Genomic DNA, 13,228 nt, shown 5'->3' with positions numbered 1-13,228 from the left:
CCTTATGATCTCTGTGCTTTGGAACAAATGGAAATTTCCTTTGTGGCTTAATAAATGATCTGCTTGTTACTTCCCTCCCTTTTTAACTTTACTGCAACAAGTTAAAAATAAAGGGTTGTGAGCGTGTGCTAAGTTGCTTCAGTCATGTCCAACTCTTTGCAACAGTAGCCCACCACGCTCCTCTGTCCATGGGATTCTCCAGGCAGTAATACTGGAGTGAGTTGCCATGCCTGCCTCTGGGGATTATATTCCTCAAGTTCTCCATAGACCTAATTTTCTTTGGGATCTATTCATTTCTGAGAGAGGCATATTAAGATGCTTGCTATGTTTGTGGTTGTATCTGTTCACTTACGTATTTGTCAGTTTTTATTTTTCATGTATTGTGATTTTGTTTAGTATATATTTAGGATGGCTGAACTTTCTTTGTGGATTGGAACTTTCATTATGTACATCTTTATTCATTTAATGTGGTTTTTTTTTGCATTTAATTCTATCTTTTAATGTTATCTCTATATTGTATCTTTAGTATTTTGTTATGTGATATGTATGTTTTCCAATCCTTTATTTTCAGCCTTCAATGTCACTTTTAACAATTTAATAGGTAACATTTTTTCTTTCTAATTATGGTAAAATACATAACATCAATTTAGCCATCTTTACCATTTTTAAGTGTAAAGTTCACTATTATGAAATATATTCACACTGTCATGCAACTAAACTCTGGAACTTTTTCATTTTGCAAAACTGAACCTCTACCCCCATTAGGCAACTTTATGCTTCTTTTTAGAATTAAAATTTTTTACTACAGAAAATTTTACACATATACAAATAGACCAGACAGTTTAGTGAATCCATGTGTCCTCAGCATCTGCTTCAACAACAATCAATTCCCGGCTAATCTTGTCTTATTTACATCCCTGCCCACTCTCTCCCTGGTGGGCTTTCCTGGTGGCTCAGAGGTTAAAGCGTCTGCCTCCAATGCAGGAGACCGGGGCTAGATCCCTGGGTCGGGAAGACCCCCTGGAGAAGGAAATGGCTAGCCACTCCAGTATTCTTGCCTGGAGAATCCCATGGACAGAGAAGCCTGATAGGCTACAGTCCACGGGGTCGCAGAGTCGGACACAACTGAGCGACTTCACTTTCACTTTCCACTCTCTCCCACCTACCACACCCCTGATTGTTTGGAAGCAAACCCGAAACACCCTGTGCAAATATCTTAACTTGGGACTCTAAAAGGTGATGATTCTTTAAGATAATCACGGAACCTTTAACACGCCTAAAGCTGTTGACGGTAGTTTGTGAATGTCCTGCGGTCCAGGCGTGGTAAGTGGCTCCTGTCTCTCCAGTCTCCTGTCTTGGGGTTCCCACACCTACTCTTCTCTCATGCAACCTCTCTTGGTCCTGGGGGCTTCTTTCCAGCCTTGATGGTGCTCTCTCATCTCTGCCACGCCCACTAGCCCAGCCCTCTGTCCTCCTTGTTCCCAATCAAAGGGATAAAGTGTTGATGTGATTGGGGTTCAAGAGTAAACATTGTTACTTTTATTTCAGTTCGGTTAAGTTCTGTCGCTCAGTCGTGTCCGACTCTTTGTGACCCTATGGACTGCAGCACTCCAGGCCTCCCTGTCCATCACCAACTCCCGGAGTTTACCCAAACTCATGTCCGTTGAGTCAGTGATGCCATCCAACCATCTCATCCTCTGTCATCCCCTTCTCCTCCTGCCCTCAATCTTTCCCAGCATCCGGGTCTTTTCCAATGAGTCAGTTCTTCGCATCAGGTGGCCAAAGTATTGGAGTTTCAGCTTCAGCATCAGTTATTTTATTTACTTTATGATTATCTTAATGTCTGTTGCTACACGTTCCAAGGCCTAGGGCAGCAGATGACACGTCTGTGAGTGGCAGGGGTGTCTCTGTGACTGGCATGTCTCTGTGGGGTCACTGCCAGGGACAGTCACTGCTGCATCTCAATCTCTTCTTCCTTTTTTGTCGTATTTTCTGAAATAGTTCCATAAAGAGGAAGTTCCATTTATAGAAGACATCTAATTGGAACTTGTTCTTTTTTTCAAAAAAAGTCACCAAGACTGTATTTGAACAGGGAGAGATTGGCCTGTTCACAGGTGCTGCAACCCTGGAACTCTGGGTTCTCTGGAATTTTTGAAACCATTCCTAAAGTCTTACTGTGGGCTTTTAGTTCACAGTCCTTTCTTGTTGTTCTATTGCTTCTGCCTTAAAAAAATTTTTTTCTCATATTTCCTTCTTCTTCAGCTGTGTACTTCCTATTTCTGTTCTTTTTAAAAAATATTTACTTACTTATTTTATTGACTTTTGGCCACCCTGGGTCTTTTTTGCTGCTCATGGGCTTTCTCTAGTGGTGGCGTGCAGGCTTCTCACTGCAGTGGCTTCTCTTGTGGAGCGCAGGCTCCAGGGTGCACAGGCTCCGTAGTTGTGGTGCTCAGGTTTAATTGCTCCGCAGCATATGGGATCTCAGTTCCCCAAGCAGGAATTGAACCCATGTCCCCTGCATTGCCAGGCAGGTTATTAAGCATTGGACCACCAGGGAAGACCTGCCTATTTCTCTTCTTTAGAAGAGTTTTAATAGTTACCACATGTAAAATTAAATGTTTCCTATCTGAGCACCAAAAAATCCATGCTTTCAAATTGTGATGCTGGAGAAGAGTCTTGAAAGTCCCTTGGACAGCAAGGAGATCAAACCAGTCAATCCTAAAGGAAATCAACTCTGCATATTCATTGGAAGGACTGATGTTGAAGCTGAAGCTCCGGTACTTTGGCCACCTGATGTGAAGAGCTGACGCATTGGAAAAGACCCTGATGCTGGGAAAGACTGGGGGCAGGAGAGGTGGGTGACAGAGGATGAGACGGTTGGATGGCATCACTGACTCAATAGATGTGAGTTTGAGCAAACTCCAGGAGATGGTGAAGGACAGGGAAGCCTGTTGTGCTACAGTCCGTGGGGTCGCAAAGAGTCGGACATGACTTATCAACTGAACAACAAGTCACAATGTATTATTAAAATTAAATATTAAAATATTAAAATTTAATTTAAATATTAAATGTTTCCTATCATTTGTTTAAAATCAACAGTTACTTAGGCTCAACAATTTGTACTTATTTCTTTGGTTACTGTTGCCCCCACACCCACCCTTGGATTCCTCTTGGATTTCTCCATCTATCTGTCTTTGAGATTGCATCTTCCAAACAGAGTTAAGGGTAGTTTATGTTTGTGAGACTGGGTTCATCTGAAGGTTCTGCTTTCTGTTTCTTTGTGGATGTAATCAGTCTGTGTCTCCTCTTCTCCTCTCTTACTCCTCATCCTTATCCTCCCCTTCCTCCTGTGTGCTGTCTGTCTCTCTGTCTCTCTCTATCTCTGTCTCTGAGTCTCTTTTTCCTTTGTCCCCCCAGCTGATCCCACAGCCTGCTCAGTGATTTGCTCTCTACTTTCTTGTTCTGCCCTTCGGGCCCTGTGATGCTTTTCCATTTCTGTGATACAAGTTTGGAACCTCTGTGCCTGTCTGCTTCTTCTCTAATGGGTGTGCTCGGTCTGCAGGCTGTCGCTTCCAGGGGTGCAAATTCCTGGGCACTGCCCTCCAGGGTTCCCCATCCCCTGAGGGCACAGGCGGTGCTGCCAGGGGCCCTGCTCCTGCTCCATCTGCTCCCACCCTGTTCCGCTTCCCGCCCTGAGCATGTATAATGGATGGTGTGTCTGTGTGCATGTTGTTCCTCTGACAGCCCCCGGGCTGGAGCTGTGTAGGCAGAGGGGCCGGGGCTGGATGACAGGCCCCAAGTGGTGCAATCAAGCACATGTAACTACTTCCTCCAAGTTGCTGACTTAGAACAGGAAGCACCGCGCCTTCACCCGTGGGGTCTCCAGTGGCCAGTGTCTTCCCAGATCCGCGAAGCACCAGCCTGGTGAAGAGCAGAGCCGAAGCCCCTGCCAGTCCAGCTGGGACACCCCTGCCGAGGTCTCCAGGGCATCCAGGGGTGAGTGGACAGAGGCTCCTCTGTGTCCGGGCTAGCTTCTCTGAAGGGGAACTGCTCAGTCTTGAGGCCCCGGCTGCTGTCTTTCCCGAGGGAAGCAGCTCCGAGGAGCCCAGGCTGCGGGGGCCCTGGTGGCCCTGGTCGTCCGCTCCAGGCCCCTTGAGCTGAGACCCCACGAGGGGAAGCGCTGAGCCCACTGCTGCAGAGCTACTGGCTGCTGGGAGGCAGGTAACCAAGGGGATGGGGCCAGCATGGCGGAAGGATGCGCGCAGACCTCAGCCTCGGTCCCGCCGTGGGAGTCTCTCAACAAGGCCCAGGCGCTTGCTGAGCCCCTGATCTGGGGGCCACTAGGCCCCGCAGAGCCAGAAGGAGGCTGGAGGCAGGCCAGGCCCCTCTCGGGGGTACGGGGTCTGCGCGGCCGGGCTCTGAAGGAGGGTTCCCGGGCCTCCCCCTCCTCCTCCTGCCCCGTGCCCTCCTCTTCCTGCCCTGGTCTGTCCCCATCCTCTCTTCATGCTTCCACAGTTGGCCGGGCAGGTCTGTCCTCCAGCGAGCCCCTGTGTGTGTGTGTGGTGCCTCTGAGTGTATGTGTCTGTGTGTGTCTGTGTGTGCATGGTGCATTTTGTGTCTGTGTGTGTTTGTTCTGTGTGTGTGTCTGTGTGCATGTGGTACCTCTGAGTGTATGTGTCTCTGTGCGTATGTGTGTGTCCACAGTGCTTTGTGTGTGTCTGTCTGTGTGTGTATCCAGGTGCATTGTGTGTGTGTCTGTGTGTGTTTGTGTCCATGGTGCGTTGTGTTGAAGGCAGGTCTGCTTCTTCTCTCAGGGTCCAGAGGCTCATGAGTTCTGGCCTAATGATGTGAAAATGCGGGGAGGCAGTTAAAGCTTTAGGCGGTCATTGGGTGTGTGACCTAAATCTCCCGCAACCAGGCCCTTGGAGGCCTGTCCCCTGGGAGTGTGGGGACAAGGGTCCAAGGACCCAGATGAGTTCAGGGAAAGGGGACTCCTGGCTGCCCTGGGATTTGTCCCGACGGGAGTAAATTGAGATATTTCCTGGGAGCTCGGCTGGCCAGGCAGCCAGACTCAGCCCCGCCGGCCTCGGGTTTCTCAGCTGAAATCTGCATGGACGTGCCTGCCCACAGCTGTTGGCTTGGACCAAGCCAGCGCAGCCCTGGGGCAGGTCACAGTCAGCTCCTGGAGGTTTCTGAGGGGAGATACCCCAGAAAGTCAGGGGCCTCTCAGAAGCTCAGCAGAGGGGGCGTCGCTGTCCAGGGGATGGGAGAGGCCCGCCCACACACTGGCCAAACGGGTGGGGCCAGGCTGGCTGCTCAGCCTCCATCTGTGAAATGGGCTAGTAGTTTGCACTCCAGCTGATGGTCTAATCGACTTGTGATTCGAAAACCACTTCCCTGGGAGGTGGCGATGTGGGCCTGTGGGCAAGGCTGGCCTTGTGTCCATAGGGCCCCACAAGTTCAGCTCAGGCCATGCCTGGCTGGTTACTGGACTGTGGAGAGGTTTTCACCCCGTGGGTGGGGCAGCGTGGAGCCCGAGGGGCCCCATGTGACTCTGGCCCCCCTGGTCTGGAAGGCACGTGGGGGTGGGGCCCGGTAGCCTGCACACCTGTCACTGTGCGTGTGTCCCTCAGTCCCTCTGGAGCCAACATCACGGGGGCAGCTACCAGGCGCTAGTGACTAAGCCCCTGTGGGTGGTGGGGCCAGCTGAGAATGCCAGTTCTGGGAACAGTGAAGTCCCAGTGACACTGCAGGTGGGCGGGGCTGCAATGCTAATGTGGCCCCTGTCCATTTCCCTTTTCCCTAAACAAGACCTAAAATGGGCTGTAGGTCATCTCACCCAATCCCACCTGAGCCAGGAGCTGAGGTCTGAAGGAGGCACCACCCAAACCCCCTGCACCTACTGAGCAAGTGGCTGACAGGGTGGGGGGCCAAGCCCCAGGGGCCCTGGGATGCCAAGACCCACCTGTCCCAGCCATGCTGCCATCTGTCACCCCCCTGGCCTCTGGGGCCCTGTCCCTGGAATGGGGTCATGGTCAGGCTGATGAAGTCCATGTCCAGCTGCCGCAGTGGGCAGGGAACCTGGGCTGTTCAGAAAGAGCCATGTCCCCCGCCTTCCCCTCCCCCACCTCCCCTACCTTCCCCCACTCACCCCCTGACCCTGGGCAGGGCAGGCCGTGCGGACGGCAGCCCTAGGGCGGGCCTGGGGTCTCCAGTCGCTCCCACCACTGGTGAGTGGGCATCTTGGTGACGCAGCAGGTGCAGTTAGGTCCCCAAGCTGCCAATCTGTGACCCGGGCAGGCCTTCCTGCTTGTTCCAGGGTCCCCCACAATAGCTAGGGGTGTCCAGGCTGCTCACCGTCCCAGCAGTCGAGCAGCAGGGCTGGGGGTGCCAGGGAGCCAGCAGACTCAAGCTTCCACGTGAGCCCTGGCACGATCCCTGTTTAGCATGGCACCCCATGAGGCCAGGTCTGCAGCCGAGCACATGGACTCGGGGCTGGGGTGCCACCCCTGCAGGGCAGAGAGATGTGGGAGCCAGGCACCCTTGCCGCTTCTGAAACACACAGAGCAGGAAGGCACAGCTGTGCCCACCTACCTGGAGGTGCTGTCAAAAAATGCCAGCAGCTTTCCCTGAACCTGAGGTGCTTCTCCTGGGAGCTATGAAGTGTGGGCTCCCCAGAGAGACAGAGCCAACAGGACATGTGCACGTGTGTGTGTGTGTGTGTGTGTGTGTGTGTGTGTAAACATGTGCACGTGTTTGCATGTGTTTGTACAGAGAGACAGGTTGGTTTGGTGGAGCTGACCTGTGAAACTATGGAGGCTGACAGACCGCAAGTCTGCAGGACAGGCTGGAGAACCCGCAGAGAGCTGATGCTACAGCTGGAGTTCCAGGCTGTCCAGAGGCAGAGGTCTCTCCTCCTGGGGGACCCCATCTTTCCTTTAAGGCCTTCAACTGATTGGATGAGGCCCAACCACAGCATTGAGGGCAATCTGCTTTACCCAGAGTCCACTGATTCAACGTTGACTCCGTCTAAGAGACATCTTTGCGGCACATTCAGAGAAGAGTTTGAGCAAACATCTGGGTCCCTTGGGCCTGTGTACTTGGCGCATGAGACTCACGCTCACAGCACCCCTGGCTCTCTGTGACCGGGAGGAAACCGAGGTCCAGAATGGGAAGTCACTGTGACCTGTCCACAGTCACTTGGCACTGGGCATAGACTTAGGCATAGCAACCCTGGGGTCAGGTTGATGGGGGCCCCAGTCCTGGCATCTGTCCTGGCTGTGGGGCTTAGGGACCCTCAGAGCCACCATCCCTACCCCTGGGAGAATTGGAGCAGGTCTGGCCCCCCACCCCTAGGAATGGGAGCAGATCTGGTTCCCCCACCCCTGGGAATGGGGAGCAGGTCTGGTCCCCTACCCCTGGGGAGCAGGTCTGGTTCCCCCACCTCCGGGAATGGGGAGCAGGTCTGGCCTCCCCACGCCAGGGAGCTGCTGACGAATTGAGGCTGTGGGTGTCAGTGGCAGCCAGGCCCACAGGGAGGCTGCTGTGGGCATCACCCAGCCCTGGTCCTCTGGGACCTGGGGTCCTGAGTGACTGTCCAGGCAGGGACCACGCCCGCTGCCTGAGGCTCCCCCTGAAGACTGGCCGTGCCTGCTGTGGTCAGGTCGCTGTGGCCCAGGCCTTCACGGCCTCCGCCCTCTGCCCACGGGTCACCACAGAGCCCACAGTGTGGGGTCAGATTCCTGGGTGCTCAGATCTGGCCAGTCTGCAATGCAGAGACCTTCACACCCACGCGGCCTGATTCCACCACTCTGGAAGCTTCCAGGGGAGGGTCGTCCGGGGGAGTTGTGCCCTGGGCTATAGCTAGGAGTAGCTGGAAGTGTTCCCTGGCTGGATGAGGAGTAAGTCAGGGACTGAGGCCAGCTTCCTTGACGGGCGAGACCTCAGCAGGGCCAGGGCTCCTGCCTGAGGGGCCTCCCCAAGCATGGGGCACGGTCCTCTTCCAGTGCCCCGAGGGCGGGGACACACAGAACGGCAGCCCAGCGGGACCAGTGCTCCCACCCATCTGTGGTTTTACTTTGTAAACATGTTTATTCGTATCTGGTTACAAAAGACGAAAAGTAAACGCTTTATAGTTAGTTGCAAGTTGGAACCATTCAACAGTGTTCTGGAGGCCCTTGTTGAATATCTAGTGATGAAAATCCACCAATTCATTTTTTTTTTAATATTTATTTTTATTTTGCCGTGCCAGTTCTTAGTTGCAGCAAGCAAATTCTTAGTTGTGGCCTGTGGGATCTAGTTCCCTGACCAGGGATTGAACCCGGGCCCCCTGCACTGGGAGCACGGAGTCTTAGCCACTGGAGCACCGGGGAAGTCCCCAGTTCATTTTATAAACAGCATGGATGTGGCTGTGCATTGGCTTTGCAGTGGTGAGGGTTTCAGGGTGATGGGAGTTTGGGGGAGGGACAGAGGTGTGGCGCACCACAAGGGCTTGGCAGAAGTCAAAATCCTAGGATCGAGAACAGTGCCAGAGACCAGACAGGTAGCACTTGTTCCGAGAATGAGTGAATGAGTGACCGAGTTGGGAGCCGGCATCCCAGCAGAGAGTCACTTGCCCTCAGTCTGTGGACTGAGGACTGCCCTCTGTCCTCACTGGGGACAGAAAAACTGACCACTTTGGGAATCCAGAGATATTTTAAAGCAATGCATTGACCACCACAGAATTGAAATTTTCTTAAATGTATGAATTTTTAAAAAATCAGTTTATATGTTTATTGCAGCAGTTTGAAAAATACAAACTGGGATAATGAAGAAAATTGAAAACACTTACAATGCCGCCATCCAGCAGAAACGGCCTAGTTTGGTTATTGTTCACTTACTTTTTTTTCACACAGCAACATTTTATTGGAAAAATTGAGCTGGACTCACCGTTCACACATTTTCCCTCTGTGTAGGTTCCACTCGTGAGCATCACAGTTGTTAAAAACAGTGTCCAGCTTGATAACTAGACCAGGAATCTATGTACTTTGATTGGAATACCTGATTATCATCCAGAGCAGCCTTTTCAAATGTTTGAGAACAAGTTTCATTTCTTCTCTTCTGCATTTTGTGTTTACAACAGACTTTTCTATGGGGTATTTGCCTTTTTGCTTTTATTCCTGAGATTTCCTTAGACACAAAAATTACCATTCACCTTCTGCATGAGACAAATACTGAATGTTTTCATCTACTCAATTTTTTATCTACAAACTTTGTTTTTAGAGTCAGTCTTCTTTTTTATTTAATTTGTTGAAGTGTAGTTGATTTACACTGATGCAGGTGCACAGAAAATTGATTCTGTATATATATATACATTCTTTTCCAGTTTCTTTTCTATTATGCGTGTGTACGGGCATGCTAAGTTGCTTCAGTCGTGTCCAGCCCTGTGCGACCCTATGGACCTTAGCTTGCCAGGCTTCTCTGTCCATGGGATTCTCCAGGCAACAATACTAAAGAGGGTTGCCATTTCCTTCTCCTTCCCATTATAGGTTATAGGTTATTACAGACATTGAATATGGTTCCCTTCCCTGTTCTCTACAGTAGGTCCTTCTTATTTATCTATTTTATATATAGTAGTGTGTAAATGTTTGGAGAAGGCAATGGCACCCTACCCTAGTACTCTTGCCTGGAAAATCCCATGGATGGAGGAGCCCGCGACTTCACTTTCACTTTTCACTTTCATGCATTGGAGAAGGAAATGGCAACCCACTCCATTGTTCTTGCTTGGAGAATCCCAGGGATGTCGGAGCCTGGTGGGCTGCCATCTATGGGGTCGCACAGAGTCGGACATGACTGAAGTGACTTAGCAGCAGCAACAGTGTGTAAATGTTAATCCCAAACTCCTAATTTATCCTTTCCCACTCTCTCCCCTTTGGTAACCAGAAGTTTGTTTTCTATGTCTGTGAATATGTTTCTGTTTTGTAAATTAATTCATTTGTACCAATTTTCAGATTCTACATATAAGTGATATGATATCATTTCATATCATTTGTCTTTCTCTTTTTGACTTACTTCATTCAAATGACAGTCTCTAGGTCTATCCATATTGCTGCAAATGGCATTATATCATGCTTTTTACAGCTGAGTAATGTTGTTGTTCAGTCACTCATTCGGGTCTGATTCTTTCTGACCCCATGGACTGCAGCACAACAGGCTTCCCTGTCCTTCACCATCTCCCGGAGCTTGCTCAAACTCATGTTCATTGAGTCAGTGATGCCATCCAACCATCTCATCCTCTGTCATCCCCTTCCCCTCCTGCCTTCTATCTTTCTCAGCTTCAGGGTCTTTCTTAATGAGTCAATTCTTCGGGTTAGATGGCCAAAGTATTGTAGCTTCAGCTTCAGCATCAGTCCTTCCAATGAATATTCAGGCTTGATTTCCTTTAGGATTGACTGGTTGGATCTCCTTGCAGTCCAAGGGGCTCTCAAGAGTCTTCTCCAACACCACAGTTCAAAAGCAGCATTTCTTCAGCTCTCAGCCTTCTTGATGGTCCAACTCTTACATGCATACATGACCACTGGAAAACCCATAGCTTTGACCATATGGACCTTTGTTGGCAAAGTAATGTCTCTGCTTTTTAATACGCTGTCTAGGTTGGTCATAGCTTTTCTTCCAAGGAGCAACTGTCTTTCAATTTCATGGCTGCAGTCACCATCTGCAGTGATTTTGGAGCCCAAGAAATAAAGTCTGTCACTGTTTCTATTGTTTCCCCATCTATATGCCATGAAGTGATGGGACTGGATACCATGATCTTAGTTTTTTGAATGTTTTTTTAAGCCAGCTTTTTCACTCTCCTCTTTCACCTTCATCAAGAGGCTCTTTAGTTCTTCTTCGATTTCTGCCATAAGGGTGATATCATCGGGCATATCTGAGGTTATTGACATTTCTCCAGGCAAACTTTTCTCCTGGCTGAGTAATATTCCATCATATATATATACCAAATCTTCTTTGTCCATTCCTCTATTGATGGACATTTAGGTCGCTTCCATGTCCTGGCTACTGTAAACAGCACTGCAATAAACAACTGGGATGTGTCTTTTCAAATTAGGGTTTTCGTCTCAGAGTCTATCTTCTAACAGCTTCTCCCTTAGTTTTTATGCTCAGCATCCTTACTCTGAAATACGCAGTCTCTCATTCCTTTAATCGTTTCATTTCCTGCACCTGGGCTGACCTGGCCCGTGATGTGAAGGGGGCGCATCTCCCCAGGAACGTGCTCTGCCCTGCACCTTCGAAGGCCAGAGTCCTGCTGCTCACTTCTCTCTCCTGGCCATTGGTCTGAGGTTCAGGGCGGCACCAACTCTGTCCCAAAGCTTCTAGATGAGTTTCAGAGGCCACTGCCCAGCTGGCAGCCACCTTGCCACTTCCCTTTCTAAGCTCCCTGGCACCTGCCACACACACTCTCTTCCAGATGAGACCTACTGGATTGCTTTTTCCAAAGAAATGGGTTTCGGTGTATTTATCAGTTTCAGCTTTTGCGTTTGTTTTCAGACTCTCCAGCTTCTTCTATTGTCTGTTTCCTCCCTCCCTCACCTTACTTCCTGAGCCCTTGGCTCTTTCTCTTGCCTCGAGCTCTCTGTCCTGCAGGTGTGCGTCATCACTCCTTTTCATCCGGCACAAAGCCACCCAGGCCCTTAGGCTTCTGTCTCTGCAGGGACAGAGGTTTTCACCATGTTGATCAGTGAGCACTGTGCGCTCTCCTTTCTGACGTGTCTGTAAACATTAAACTTGATTTCCTCTTGAACTCAAGTGATGTTGAGCAGAGTGCCTTAAAGGTTCCAATTAGCAACTGTGTGGGGGGGCATCAATTTTTTTTTCCATTTGGCCAGAAACTATGGCCCTGAAAATTTCTGCCATGGACAGTGAATTGAGCAGTGGTGAACGTGTATGGTGGGTTTTCACGGGCCTGAGAATGTGTGGGTTTGGAGAATCGGTGGGTGGTTTCCTCCTCTTCCCTGGTCTCTCTGAAACTCTAAGTCCTGGAGTGGAGGTGGGGGTTCAAGCCTCTGTTGCAATCTGCTTCTGTCCAATTCTTTCTTGTCTTTACATAAAGCAGGCACAACTACATCTTAACTTTGTCTTCTTGGTTTTAAAGGTTGATACCCGTTTAAAGGTTGATGTAAACACTTTTTCTACATGAAAGAGGCTTGAATCCTCACCTCCCAGGGTGCATCTGGACACTGCCTTCTCCTCTTGTAACCTCCCCAGGGCGCTTCTGTTCCTCGTCACTTACTGGCCATGCCTCTGGGTTTATGGCAGGCTCTGATGGCAGTCAGAGGGGCCTCATCTAGGGGTCTGCACTTTGGCAGAGGCTTTGTCTTTGACAGGAAGCTGATCTGACATCAGCTCGCCCTGCCTCGGATGTGGGCCTCCCACTGCCTCTTGCTCAAACTTTTCTCCCTTTGTTGATGTTTCCTCTTTTTCTTGTCTTTTACCAAATATGAACTATGGGGTTTTGTGGCGTGTGTGGGGTTTGAAAGGAATAGATTTAGTTTTTCTTTTGAGTCTCAGTCCGTGAAGCTCAGACCTCTGTCCACTGTGAAGGGTAATCCTCAGGGCGCCCGGGGTCTCCAGATGAACCACTTCTGTGGCTGCACTCAGTTGCGCCAGCGCCCCCCTGCTGGGCAAGGGCAAGCTCAAGGGTGACTCTGATGCAAAATCCTTACCAGTGGCAGTGGGTTGGGGGGTGGGGGTGGGGTGGGGGTGGCCTTGGGTTTCTGAACCTGCCTGGACTTGGGGTTTTGCACCTTGAGTCCTGGTGCTGGGCTGCCCTTTGATCTGAGGAGCGTGCAGTGCAGCCTTCAGGCTGGCACATCATCAGGGAGGCACCACACACCTGGGCTCGGGTGGCCGGCTGGAGCGCCTCCTCCTTGCTCTTGGACCAGCTGTCCCAGCTGAGTCAGCGCCCCAAGTACATGAGGGCTCTTCAAGCTGGTCCAGGCCTGCAAGCCCCTCCAGGCACACAGAGAGCTGAGGCAGAGCGTGTCGCTGGGGGACCCGGACTGACACTGACCTGAGCCGTCAGCACCCAGAGGGGTCTCAGTCTGCAAAGCCCCGCGATGCTGGTTTCAGGCATCAAGGCTCTGGTAGCCAGTCCTGGCCGCGGGGCACGGGTGCTGTGACCTCTGTCTGCAGCTGAGCGCAGGGCTGGCTGCAGGCCCTGCCTCTGCTCCCGGCTGGCCGGCCTCAGCTC

At 50.8% G+C, this 13,228-nt stretch overlaps 1 protein-coding gene across 2 annotated transcripts in view; it reads left to right on the top strand.

The window, feature by feature from the left end:
• Positions 1–3,823: 3,823 nt before the first annotated feature.
• The window catches only part of ITGB2 (integrin subunit beta 2), a 29,316-nt gene continuing 19,911 nt past the window's right edge, over positions 3,824–13,228 (top strand). The window contains exon 1 of one of the 2 annotated variants that reach the window (XM_027547675.1): positions 3,824–3,996. The gene's annotated coding sequence lies outside the window, so the exon portion shown is untranslated. Of the gene's footprint in view, positions 3,997–4,016; positions 4,222–13,228 lie in introns of those variants that run through there. The other variant, XM_027547685.1, reaches the window with a different exon arrangement.

Source organism: Bos indicus x Bos taurus, chromosome 1 (genome assembly GCF_003369695.1).
Source record: "Bos indicus x Bos taurus breed Angus x Brahman F1 hybrid chromosome 1, Bos_hybrid_MaternalHap_v2.0, whole genome shotgun sequence".
Lineage (NCBI taxonomy): Eukaryota > Metazoa > Chordata > Mammalia > Artiodactyla > Bovidae > Bos > Bos indicus x Bos taurus.
The sequence above is the reverse complement of the archived record's forward strand: the minus strand, read 5'-3'. Positions and strand labels throughout refer to the sequence as shown.